Consider the following 13,640-nt stretch of genomic DNA (forward strand, 5'->3'; position numbering starts at 1 on the left):
TCCCTGGGATGATTTGAGGACCAATCCTACTCCTGCTCCTCTTGCGTTGGAGGCTTCATCCACATGTAGCTCCCAGACTTGTTCTCCTTTGTCTTCCTCCAGATTCAGAATGTCCTACTTTGCCTGGGTCTGGTCCCTGCAGGAAGCAGAGACTTAATGACGTAATGTACTGGATGTTGTGACCCCTCCTGCTCTCGTACTAGCACTGCACTTGCTGCGGTTTCTGTGACTGACATATACAGGAATAGTGGCTCCCCTGGCTCTGGTTTCGACAGGAGTGGAGGAGTGCTGAGATAATATTTCAATTCCTTATATGCTTTCTCGTGCTCCTCTTTCCACTCGAATCTTTGAGTCTTCCTCTGGGGATAGGTCTGCGTCGTCCTTCCCTTCTGTGCTTCCAGACACCTTATTCTCGCTTCTGCTGTAGGGTCCTGATCTTTCGCTCCTCTTTTCTACCGGAGCTTTTCTGGATACTAGTTCTGAATCGTAAGTTCCTCTTATGGGTGCAGAGTCTTCCTCTAACCTCATGACAACAATCGCCTTGGATTGTACCTCCTCAAAGGTAGTGCACGGATGCATGGTCAGGTCTTTGTATAGCTCTGAATTCTGGTGCAGTCCTCGGCGGAAGGCTTGTATAGCGGTCACTATATAGCACCTCGGGATTGACACCTTCTCTTTGTTAAACCTGTTCAAGTAATCGCGCGTATATTCCTCAAACCCTTGCACTATCCGATAGAGGTCGCTGGTCAGGTTCTCTGGCTTTCTACTGCTGGCGAACTGTTGGTTGAATGCATTAACTAGGTCGGCGAAGTTGGCTATACTTTTATTGGGCAGGCCGACGAACCACTGCAGGGCTGCTTCAGACAAGGTCGATCCGAATCCTTTGCACATACAAGCTTCCTTTAAGGGCTCGGTCGCGGTTATCACCATCATTTTTTGCTTGTAGTGGTTGACGTGATCAAGTGGATCTGTGGTTCCGTCGTAGAGCATCATGGCTGGTGGTACACATCCTTTAGGAACGCCGACGAGGGCTATGTCGTCCGCGAAAGGTGAGTCTGCATAGCTATCATGTGCTGCTTTCTCTAATGGACGTGCTACGCCTGGTATCCTGTACATCAGGTTTCTCAGCTCCTGGTACTGCTGCTCCAGCGAACTACCTGCTCCTGCAAGGGGGTTAGAAACAGGCGGGAAGGAACCAACAGGTGTACCTCCTAACCAGGGCCCTCCAGGAAATTGGTCAGATGCTGGATGACTTGTCACTAGTGTTGCACTGATTATAGATCCTGGCTGCCATCCTGATGTCTGCTGCAGGCGTCCGATCCAGGCTCCACTGGTGAATTGGCTGAGTGATGGAACTCCTGTGTTGATGATAGCTCCAGATTGCAATCCGGATGACTGGTGCATGGGTGTTCCTGCAAAAGGTGGATAGTCAGATCCTGACGGAGTGCTAAGTAGTGTATTACCTGGTGTCTGCTGCAGGCTGGGTGGTTTGTCAAATGACAAACATCCCAATCCTCTGGGCTCGACTGGTTCACTGGGTGCTACTTCTGCAAGGTCTAGTCTGGTGACTAGTTCTGAAGGAATTGATCGACTTGATCCTCCACCGCTGATCAAGTTCAGAGCCTCAGGTGCTGATGCTGGTTTGGGCTGACTGCTATCACGATCTGAGCAATTAGGTTCTGGTTGTCTTTCCTCAGATCCTGAATGGCCTGACGCAGAGTATCCATCCCCTGAATCATCACCTGCATCGGGTCAAGCACTGGAGGTCCTCTACTTCTGAGAACTTCTGCACCTGATCCCTCCTGGGTCAGGGCTCTGGACGCAGCTTCACCTCTGCTGGGGCTGCTTTCCCTGCTGGATCTGGGTTGGCTGGGCGCGCCTGCTTCCTTGGGTACCTGCGGCGGTTTTAGAGGCAGAGGCGGAAGCATGGTTCTGGGTGACATGCTGACGGAAACCATCTGGATGGATGCTGGAGGAGCGCTCACTGATACTGCAGACGCAGGAGAAGGTCCTGCTCTAGAGGAAAGAGCTGACATGCTATGGCTGCTGGATGGATTTTGGCTGGTTCCGGACATGGTGACGGCTGGTTCGGTCTTGCGAGATTTGGCTATAGAAAATCATCACTGTGCCCCACGGTGGGCGCCAAACTGTTTTGGTAAAAATTTACCGGTTACTAATTAATTATGTGAGTGATAGTGATTAATCTAATGCCAATTGCGATTTGGTTGAAAAAACGATAATGAACGCAATAAAGACGAATGAAAGAATGACACGGAGGATTTTTGGTGACGAGGAAAACCCGGTGTGGGAACAACCGCTGGGGGAGTCGGAATCCCCCCAACTTTTCACTATGATCGAGGATAAATGCGCAACTAAGGAAATACAAGATTATTTTTGTAGCGGAATATTGCTAAGTGTAGACGGGATTTCAAGGAGTGATGTGTTGCTTGAGATAATTTCGAGTGCCCTTTGAACGTTGCTCTCCTCTCCTTTATATAGCTGCTAGAACTAGTCTTAGGGTTTCCAAGCTGCCTCTGCTTCTGTTCCTGAATACCAGGTCAACTCCCCAAAGAATAGGGGTTGGTTGGTTAACTTGGTAGATATTTTCTTTGTTGCACGTGTGTTATTTTCACCTCAATATGTGTTTGTTTTTTCTTTTGATCCTACGGTCCATAACATGCCACCTCAGCGATCCCTCTTCCCTTTCATCTACCAATAACCATGTGCCACTTCACCATCCTCTTGCCATACTTTCTTCCAGTAAAAAAGCGCCACGTCACAGGTGATAAAAAATGTATTTTTTTATCCCTAACAACAATGATGACCCAAGATTTGAAGTGCTTCGATGTCGATCCTTGGAGACAATGCTTTGATCTTCTTTCTTGATGGAACTTAGAAGGATTTGATTTGTAGAGAGAATTAACTTTTTAGTCTTCTCCTTTTCTCCTATCCTTTTTCCATCCCTTACAAATGAACATGATCTCTCTATTATAGAGAAATTCACACTAAAACTCTAGGTTTTGAATGGGCTTGGACTTGGAAGTCGATTTGTCTCATTTAGGTGGATTTGACCCATTTGTCGGGTTTTGCCACTTTAATGAATCGGATTCGGGTAAAATAATTAAAATGGACTAAATTAATTGAATTTCGTCCAAATTAAAAATATTAGTTTACATTTCATTTGACGGGTCAACATTTTGACTTTTGACTTCTAACGTGGCACTTATACAAATTTGACGTGCCTACAAGGTCGTTTTAGAGGGATGAAAACGAATGGTGTATAGTGAGATCGAGTTATGCCGCGATGTGTAGATAGTGGCCGACTTTGTAAATTTGGATTATCAAGAGGTGGGCCTATTGTGTAATTCTTTGGGCAATTAACGGTATGAGGTGAATTTTGGTTTCTAGGGATACGGAAGGAAGATACAACTAATTGAAGAGTAACCGTTAGTTGTGTGGACTTGATGGTGACAAGTGTGAGTGAGTAGTATGATGAGAGATGATCAGTGATAAGAAAGAATGAGAAGATATTAATATGAATGAATGGGATTTGAGTTGTGGAGCAACAAGAAGGTAACCAGATTACCAAAGAGTTAGGTAGAAGAAAGAAGGAGATGAATTATTAATTGTTATTATTGGATGGAAGTAAGCTGAGAGAACGTTGACCAAAGTTATGGAACATAAAAGTAAGGAATCATGGAAATGTACGATAGCATCATGAGAGGGTGTGAGTTAATGGTTATATAGGAGTTCAGGACGACATGCTAGCCGTGAGTTTCGAGGTATTAAGGGAATAAGAAGCTGGTAGAGTGTTTGCACGACATGAGATTTTTGTGGAGAGTTAGGTGACGTTACAATAAAGAATAGAATTGGAAGTAATGTTGGGGTAAATTTTGTTAATGGATTTGATGTTCGTTATTTGGGATGATAACCAAAGAGAGGGAATGAATTATATTGTTATATTTAGAGGTGATGGTAAGAGAGTAGTTACGTGAAAAATGGTGGTGTTGTAGTGTTGTTACTAGTAGTTAAGAATGATGTTAAATAGGGAGGTTAACCGTTCTAAAGAGGTTGATTTTGTGGAGGCCTGATTGGTATGTATGGTTGTGAGGAGTATAAGATGTGGATATATAAGGTGTTTGCTAGTAGTTGGGTACTTATGATATGGTTACGTCTATCGAGTGGTGATAATTGTGCGGATGAGAAGATATGATATGAAGGGCATTTGAGTTAAGCTCGGGTGAGATATATCCATTATCAAGTGGTAACTTACGTGATCAATATTGGCTACTTAGATTCGATTATGGGTCTATGATGTGTGTAAATGTTTGTGTGAGGTTCTGACCTCACACGAGTAATGGTATGGTGTGATGGTCATAAGTCGTTATATGAGTGTTCCGCATCATATGTTGTGTCCGGTAATCTAATATGATGATATTCAAAAAGTGGTAATTTTGGTGATCTGAAATGTCTAGTTATACTTGTATGTATATGTATGATATCTGTAAGTGATAGTGTGAGGTTCCGGCCTCACGAGTAATGGTATGGATAATATTCATAAGGTTATTATCTGTTATTTCGTGTAATACATTGCGTTATGATCTAGTAAAGTGGTTTTAAGGAAGTCTTCTGTCAAGGAAGTTGTACTGAGTCAGTGTTTATGGAATTGTATAAGTTGCAATGACTATCGATGTGGATGTTGTGACTCGGGTGGCGATCCGGTCACGGTACTTCGTGTTGTGATACGAGTATTTTCGCTCTACGGTGCGGCTGTTAGTGGCGGTGTTGTGATGCCGTCATCAGTTGTGGTGGAGTAGGCGGGATACGGATGAGAAGAACTTTCGAAAGTATATATCAGTTATATAGATTGTTGTTTGTTTACTGCTGTTTCCTGTCAATGTCGGTCTGGGCATATAGATTGTTGTTTTGTTTATTAATGTTTCTTACCAGTTTCGGCTTGGGAGTGAGGGTAGAGTATGATATGGAGGAAAGTTGCGTATGTTTTCATTGTTGTCATGGTATATTAATATTCTGTTTATGGGACACATTGGTGAGAAGTTGTTAGGGTACTTTCGATCTTGTTGTGGATGAGGCATTGGTTGACATAGTTGTGGCAAGCGTTTTGTGGAATGTGTGTGCGCTGAGCTAGAAGCTGCAAGTGGTTCGTAATCTTTATTGGGAACTAGTGTTATGTTAAGTTATGGATGAGTCTTACGGTAATAAACAGAACTTGAGGATCTAGTGTGAGTGTGTATAACAATTGTGGATCGCGAGTTATGATTGTGGGTATAAGTGCAGGTATAAAGAAGTATGTCATTTGCGGTAATGGTTATGATAAGGATTTCGTGGTATAGATTAGGTGGTGTGCCGAATGAATTGAGGTATGAGAACGACTAGAGTAAGAGAGCCTTGGATATAGGAATGGATGTAGGTAGGTGTTGAGGCTATAGGCGTTTATCGTTAACATGCGGCGGTGATGAAGATAATGAGAAGATATAGCTAAGGATCTAGTATTAGTTAGTTACGAGGACATAACATTTATCTTAAGAGGAGTAAGATGCGATAAAGAGAGTTTGATGGTTGTACATGTTGTAGTATAATTGGAAGTTTGAGTGTTGGTGTAGAATAAATGATGGATTTGTGTTGTGATTGGTTTTATTACAGGTAATGGCAGTGCTTGTAGTAGTAGGATGTTTATGAGTGTGAGTAAACTTCAATAGTGTTGATGGATTGGGTGATGATGTTTATGCGTATGAGTAAACTTCGATGACGAAGTTCGTTTTAAGGGTGGTAAAATATAACATTCCGTTTTGGTGTTGATTTTGTTTGGTGGATTGTCTTGGTATTGAGTTTGCTAGTAAGCGTTATGGAAGTAAGACAGAGTTGGCAACACTTATGTTGTGGGTATTCGATAGTATTATGGAGTTAGTATCGAGAGGGTATGATGTAGTTGAGACGATATCGTAAGTCGTGTGGTGGAAGTAAGCATGGTTGGTAGAGTTAGTGTTAGGTGTTCATGTTTTATAGGTTGGGTTGGAACTTCGGGGACGAAGTACTTTTTAAGGAGGGAAGCATGTAATACTAAGGTTTTCTAAGTTTGTTACTCGGCCGAATATGGCTTACTCGGTCGAGTAATGCGTCGTGTTTTTCAGGTCAGGCTACTGTCCAGGAATACTCGGCTGAGTATGGTAATACTCGATCGAGTAGGGGATACTCTGTCGGAGATACTCTATACTCGACCGAGAATCTGGTCTGACAGAGATTATTTCCGCGGTTTTATTTAGAGAGGATTAGAGTTATAAAACGAGATTTACAGTTTCATAATTACTTTTTACAAAACCTAAACCTTCAAACGTAACTCTAATCATCATTAATCTCTCTGAAGTCCGTGGATTACTCGTGAGTCTTGTTCATTCTTCTTTTGCGTCGATTGTGTTGGTAAGCCTCTAGTTCTACAAGTTTTGCCAATTTGTCTCTTAGGGTTTTGCCCTAGTTTTATGATTTGGGGGAAGGGGTTGTTGTGCATGTTTGTGATTCAATTGTATGATTATTGTTAGGTGGAGATTTTGTAGAGGAGCCGTTTTAGCTTGCTTGATTGACTCGTGTCAGATTTATGCAAGGTAGGGTTTCCCTACTTAGTTTATTGTTTAATTGATTTAAGATGTGTTGTGATTTAATTGATACAATTGATATTATTGATTGATTGTTGTTGGTGGATTGAAGTATGGGTATTGGAGTTGAGATGGTTGGTGATGTTTGCGAGGTGCGTCCTCGGCTGAGTGAAGTCACTTACGGGAGTGACTCCACGCCCTTGATTCGCCCTCTGTGGAACCCGCCACATGAGGGGATGTGCACATTAATGAACACACTAGTAGAAAAATCACCTATTGTGTCAGTCGATTTATGTCGGTTCTACAAAAACTGACGCAAAAAGTACTAAGTTTTGGCGGGAATCCATTTTATCCCTATAGTGAAGCTTTTTGCTTCGGTTCTTGGAAGAAACTGACGTATATAATGCGTCGGTTCTCAGTAAAACTGATGTATTTAATCAAGTACATCAGTTATGTTTCTAAACCGACTTATTCTATTTTACATTTTTGCATCAATTGTACATAAAGCTGATGCAAATACCCATTACTATATTAATCAACACGACCTATCCCTTTCCCCATTCATTCCTTCGAAAAAAATAAAACAATCCTTTCCTCCATTACCTCATTCAATCATCACCACACCCCACCGTGACCCACCGTCGACCCACTGATGACTCGCCGTCGACTCGCCATCTATTTCTCTCATTCCGTCAACTATTGATTTGGAACCTTCAGGTAAGTTTTTCTAATCTAGGTTTTTGCTTTTCTATTCTACCGCATACTTATACATACTCTTCTTTATTGATTCGTACCTCACGTTTTTCTTCATTAACGTCATCGACGTTGGGGTTTTTATAACTGTGCGGTAGTTGATTTTTTTCCGAGTTCAACCTGATTGACAAGGTTTTTAATTTTCAAGAACTTTTTTTGTTCTATAAGTTTAGATGTTAATTTTTATTTCTACCTGTTAATGTGGTAAGAATCAGGTAGTTTATTTACAAATTTGTGTGGGTAATTGTTAGATAGTTAGAATTGGATTTAATCTTTTGGTTATGGGATGTTTAATCAATGCTAAGGGTGTGTTTGGATTGAGGGATTTGGAGGGAAAGGGAGGGGAGGGAATTGGAAGGATGAGAAATCCATTGTTTGGTTAGAAAAATGATGGTAGAGGGATTTAGAGGGGAGGAAAAATGGATCCCTCCAACAAGGCAAATTATTTCCTCATCAACATAGGCAAGATTTGGAGGGAAAATCACCTCTTCCATTCTCCCTCCCATCCCCTTCTCTTCCTTCCCCTTCCCTCCTTCCCCCTCCCCTCCCTTTCCCTCCATTTTTCCTATCCAAACAAGGCCTAAATGTGCAATTTCTTAAGTGGATAATCTTTCCATTTGGGGCTTGCTGAATCACTGCTAAATATGCAAAACTGATCTTATGCTATCACAACTAATTGAAGATTAAATATGTTAGGGTATGTAATATTTGTGGATTTTTATGACAAAACTAGGCGGATAACCAACCCTAGACCAGCCCTCTTTATTATATGGCTATTTCTTCGTTCCAGCTGAAAACAAAGATATTATAACATCGACAACCTGTTGCTATGAAATGGTTGCTTTGCTTGCTGGATTATCTTTGTAACTGGCCCCTTCAATTCTAAAATTATATGGTGTCCCTTATGTGGTAGCTTTCCATTTCCTTATTTGCAATTCATCTCATAACTATGAACCTAAAATTAGTTTAGTTAGTTTAACCATCTGATACATTTGGCTCTGATTTCCAGCCTTTCATCGTGTGGTTGGACTTTTCACTTATTTTGCACATCATGGCCATTAGGACAAACTTCTGTGGTATGGTGGAGAGGTATTTCTATCTTAAGTCTAGTTTGTGATTGCTTATTAGTATGTCTACTATGTTATCTGCCCTTTTCCTTCTCTTGTAACCGCTGTTTGAGGGGGCTTTTATCGTAAACCTTGGTGACATGCTGGATTGCGGGAGCATTGTTGTTTTAAGTAAGCAGCTTCTTTTAGTATTTTTTCTCACTACAAATGCCAAATATGCATTATGAGATTTGAATGTTGTAATGTAGGCACGGAAAATTTATTAATGTGCCGAATAAATAAAATAAATTAATTATTTTGAGTTAATACCAAATTTTAACTTAATTTAATTATTTTGTCCCGATTAAATGAAATACGGGTCGATTCGGATTACAAAAGGAGTTATTCGGATCACTAAGCCCAGAAAGAATCAAATTTGGGCCAAGGTTGCTAATAAACCCACAAATGGGCCTGTGACCACCAAAGTCCAACAAGGAGATTTGAAACTCTATAAATATAGCTCTCCTCATTCATTCAAAGGGTTGAAAGATCATAATTGCAAAGGAGCTACAGAGAATAAGGTACAAAATTCCTACAAATCCTCTCTGTCAAAATCATTGCAAGCGGTCTACAAGCACATCAAATCGTGCCGCCTGCGTTGAAGATTCAATCACAAGTTCAAACCTTCAAGAGAGATTCAAGTCATCGCGACCCTCTCAAGAAATCAAATTTACATCGCGCGTAGAGCAATTAAATTTGTCTACACGCGTACCCCTCACGTGTACCCCGTACACGTACCCCTTACGGCATATTAGAATCAGAGGATACATTAGAGATTGTACACGTACTTTTGATATTTATTAATAAAATATAATTGTTTCCTTGTTTTGTATTTCAGTTATCGCAATACAAAATTTGCTGTTACAAATTTTGGTGAACCCGACGTGAAAATCTCTACCTCTCATTTCTACTGCTGTTTTATTCAAGTCTACCAAAACAAGAAGATGTCTACCAAGCAAAGCACCTCCTCCAGTCCATCCAAGAAGACCTACGCAGATATCCTACAGGGTACCCCCATTGCTGCTACCTCCCCTGCTACGCAGTCAGTTGGCATCTCCACAAGAGGAATGGCGAAGAAGGCTACTGTCAATGCTGCTGCTGCCAGTCTACGCTCTGCACACGTCCCAACTAGGCCGCGCAAGTTCTCTGTCGCCTCCATAGCTGCTGCTGCTACGGCGCTCCTGGCCGCCTCTTCTCCTTCACGCGAGGAGACTAGAAGTGTTAAGGTTGACAAGAAGGCTTCTCCATGCAAACTCAAAGCGTCGCCAAAGAAGAAAGAAACGTCAACTCCTAACGTTGCTTCAGTCATGGTGATAAGTGGCGATACTCTTGAGGATCGAATGCAGAAAATGAATAATCTCCTTGAAAAGATGATGAAGGAGAGTGAAGAAAAGAACAAGAAAATTGATGAGCTCCAAAAAGAGGTGGTGGCACTCCGTGACAGGAAGGCCAAGAGCGAGCATGGTGACACCGATAGGGATGTTGATAGCGATAGAGAAGTTGGCGAGGATAGGGAAAAGCCAAAGAATGAGATCAAGCAACTTCACCGAAGAGAAGCTGCAGGAGTTAATAGCCAAGACGATCAAGTGTCAGTTGGATGATAGCTCAACAAGTAGTGGACGCTACATCAAGCCTTACACTAAGAGGATTGTGATCTGCGCATGCCATCTAGCTATCGGCCTTCAAAATTTCAACAGATTCGACGGGAAGGGGAACCCAAAGCAACACATCGCCCACTTCGTCGAGACATGCAACAATCTTTGGAACAGAAGGTGATCGTTTGGTGAAGCGATTCGTTCGTTCGCTCAAAGGGATCGCGTTCGACGGGTACACAGATCCGGACTCGAGTCAATTGATGGTGGGGTCACATGGAAGATGAATTCCTCAACAGATTCTACAAAGACCAGACGTGTCGTCAAGCATGAGCGAATTGACAAAGACAACTCAATGGCAAGATGAGCCTATCGTCGATTACATCAACAGGTGGCGTGCGCGAGTCCGGAATGCAAGGATCGCTTAAGTGAAGCGTCGCATTGAAATGTGCGTCAACGGGATGAAATGGGACATTCTTTACATCCCGAAAGGGATCATGCCAAAGAGCTTCCGAGACTGGCTACCCGCGCCCATGACATGGAGATCACAATCAAAGAACATGGTAGTGCTCGACCAAGTTCTTCTAAGGTGCCAAGTGAAAAGAAGGAGTTCAAGAAAACGGATAAGAACTCCAAATCGTCGACAAAGGAAACAATGGTCGTCGAAAACCAAAGAAAGTGCACTGTCAAAATCTCGTCAAAGCCTAAGTATGAAAAGAAGAAAGAGTCATTCTCTTACAACTACCAACGAGACAAGCCTACATTGAAAGAGTTGCAGGCTAAGAAATATCCATTCCCAGTTCGACTTGTCCGGAATGCTTGATGACCTCTTGGAAAAGAAGGTTATACAATTGCCAGAGTCCAAGCGCCCTGAGCAAGCAAACAAGACAAACGATCCTAATTACTATCGTTATCATAGGCTGGTGAGTCATCCTATTGAAAAGTGTATAACACTCAAGGAGAAGATCATGCAGCTCTCCAAGGAAGGGAAGATCATTCTTGACTTGGAGGACACAGTAACCACAAATCAAACTACTGTAGTCCTGGAGCAACTTGACGAGCCAATTATACGGCAAGGACAATGTGTGTATATGTTGCAGTTTGGAAGTTTTGAGCCTGTGGCATTACAGATCCAAGGGTCATTGCCGTCGCTACCTCCAATGTCATTGGAAGAAAAACTACCTCCTCAGAATAAGAATGAGGAAAAGAAGCATGAAGATGACGATGAATGTTGGACTTTGGTTACGCGCAAGAAGTCAAAGAAACAAACAAGACAGATAGCGCAACCTGTTCACCGTTGAAGAAAACAATCAAAGAAGACTAAACCTCGCAAGACGAAGGGAAAGAAAAAGCCCAAAACAGTGATCAAACCACATGTCTTGCCTATCGATGTACTTGAGCAAGAACCATCGAGTCCCGTCACCTTAAAAGAATTCTTCCCACAAGACTTCTTAAACAAGGTTACCGTGTGCACCGTCTCAGCTACGGGAGGTGGTGATGATAAAAAGAAGATAGAGGAAGGAGGCCCAGATGATGCGGTATTGCACAACTGTGATTGCATTACGAAAAGGAGAACGAAATAGTGGCTGCTCTTGACGCCCTTCCTAGAAACATGGGATGGAAGCAAATCTTTCATCTACCTAAAGAGAAGCGTCGGCTGATAATTCAAGGACTTGAGAAGCCCGAGTTGTATGCGGGCAAGATGAAAGAAAAATTGAGCCTCTTGAGCAATCAATGGATGTCTCTGCAACGCAGCCTTGAGTTTTTCGGATGAGGATTTACTTCTTGGATCCAAGCCTCACAACAGGCCGGTTTATGTGTGCAGGTACATCCGGGGCAAAAGGTCAAGCGCATTTTAATAGATGGAGGCTCAGGAGTCAATCTCATGCCAAAAACTACCATGAACGAATTAGGGATCACGATGGATGAACTCTCCAGTAGTCGAACAATGATTCATGGTTTCAACTTGAATGGGGAGCGTGCGGTTGGCATGATCCGTGTGAACCTTACCATGGGTGATCTTTCTTCCGACACATTGTTCCATGTCATGGATGGCAAGACATCGTTTAAACTATTGCTGGGACGACCTTGGAAGCACAAGAATGGAGTTGTCGCCTCAACCCTCCATAAATGCTTGAAATATTATCGTGGTGGCGAAAGGAAAATAGACGGAGACGCCAAACCTTTCTCTAAGGTCGACTCTTTCTTCGCTGATGCAAAATTCTTTGAAGAGAATGGTACTTCCAGTGAGTTCATGCCAACCACCATCTCTTCAACAGGAAAAGGAGGTAAGCGAGAAAAGAACATCATCAAAGAAGATGAAGCTGCAAGGCCTGCTAAAGAAAATGATGTTAAGAAAGATGTAGACAAGGTCAACAAAACAGCTACTCCTGTTGCGTCACCCAAGAAGCAAGAGACGCCGCAGAAAACTACACCACCAGTACTACGCTACATCCCGAAGTCTCGCCGCAAAGATGGGGAGAGTCCTTTTGCAGAGTGTCTAACACCAAAGATAGAGCCTAAGGATAAAAAGTCAAGTTTGGTGTTCAAGCAGGAATGGGTAGCCAAAGTCGTTACACCTCTACCAAGTTCATCTCAAACGAAGATTGTAAGACCTCCTCCGAATGGTTTCGTCTGTTCATCCAGTCAATCATCAAATGAAGAAAACAAGGGGATATTTGATTCCAATGCTTACAAGCTACTGACAAAGGCTGGATATGACTTTACAAATCCGACTCCTCTTGGCAAAGTTATAAAAGTTGAGCCATACGGTCTTAACAAAGCGCAACATGAAGTATTCAAGCAAGATGGGAGCTTCATGGTGACCAGGGCCGGGCTCGGATATGAGTCTCCTGCGCCTGTGAAGATTGGTGCTCGTAGAAAAGGGGCTACTGCATCTTCTCAGCATATCACAGTAGAAGAGGTTGAAGAAAATGAAGAAGGAGAGGAAAAGATGCATCCATCTTCAGTCTTCGATCGAATAATTCCACCTACAGAGAAGTGTCGTCCTTCTATATTTACAAAGTTAGGGAGACCAAATGCTTCAACCAAACACATTTCTGTCTTTGTTAGGCTTGGCAATCAAGGAGAAAGTAAGGTCAAAGTGTCAACACCTTCGTTGCGCATAAACAAGAAAGGCGTAATACATGAACGCTTGGGTGGTCCATCAAAAACAGTCTTCAGTCGACTAGGGGCTCTCAAGAGGAATAGTGGTGATGGTCGTCCTCTCTCAACTTCTGCAACACAAAATGAAGAAGAAGTAAGAGTAAGCGATGATTTGAGAAGCGCAATACCATCTCGCATGAAGCGTATGCAAGTAGTGGATATCATCCAGCATGAGCCACTCAAAGCAAGGAGGCGCGTACTAGTTCTCACAGGCCAGTCAAAAAATGTTGAGCCTATTCCTTCATCTTCACGTCCTTCTGGTGTAAAGAAGCCAGGAGATTTAGAAGTTACAACGTCGTCATATCACATCACAGTAGAAGAGATACCTGATGAGAGTGAAGAAGTTGAGGCCGATGAGGCCCTGGAAACACTTGAAGACGGGGGCAATCGACTGTGGATGAACTAAAGGAGCT

At 42.6% G+C, this 13,640-nt stretch overlaps 1 protein-coding gene across 1 annotated transcript in view; it reads right to left on the reverse strand.

Annotated features, from left to right (window-relative positions):
- LOC141618645 (uncharacterized) overlaps positions 1-13,640 on the reverse strand; it is a 253,286-nt gene that overhangs the window by 40,858 nt on the left and 198,788 nt on the right. The gene's annotated exons all lie outside the window — the stretch shown is intronic.

Source organism: Silene latifolia, chromosome X (genome assembly GCF_048544455.1).
Source record: "Silene latifolia isolate original U9 population chromosome X, ASM4854445v1, whole genome shotgun sequence".
In the NCBI taxonomy this organism is placed as follows: domain Eukaryota; kingdom Viridiplantae; phylum Streptophyta; class Magnoliopsida; order Caryophyllales; family Caryophyllaceae; genus Silene; species Silene latifolia.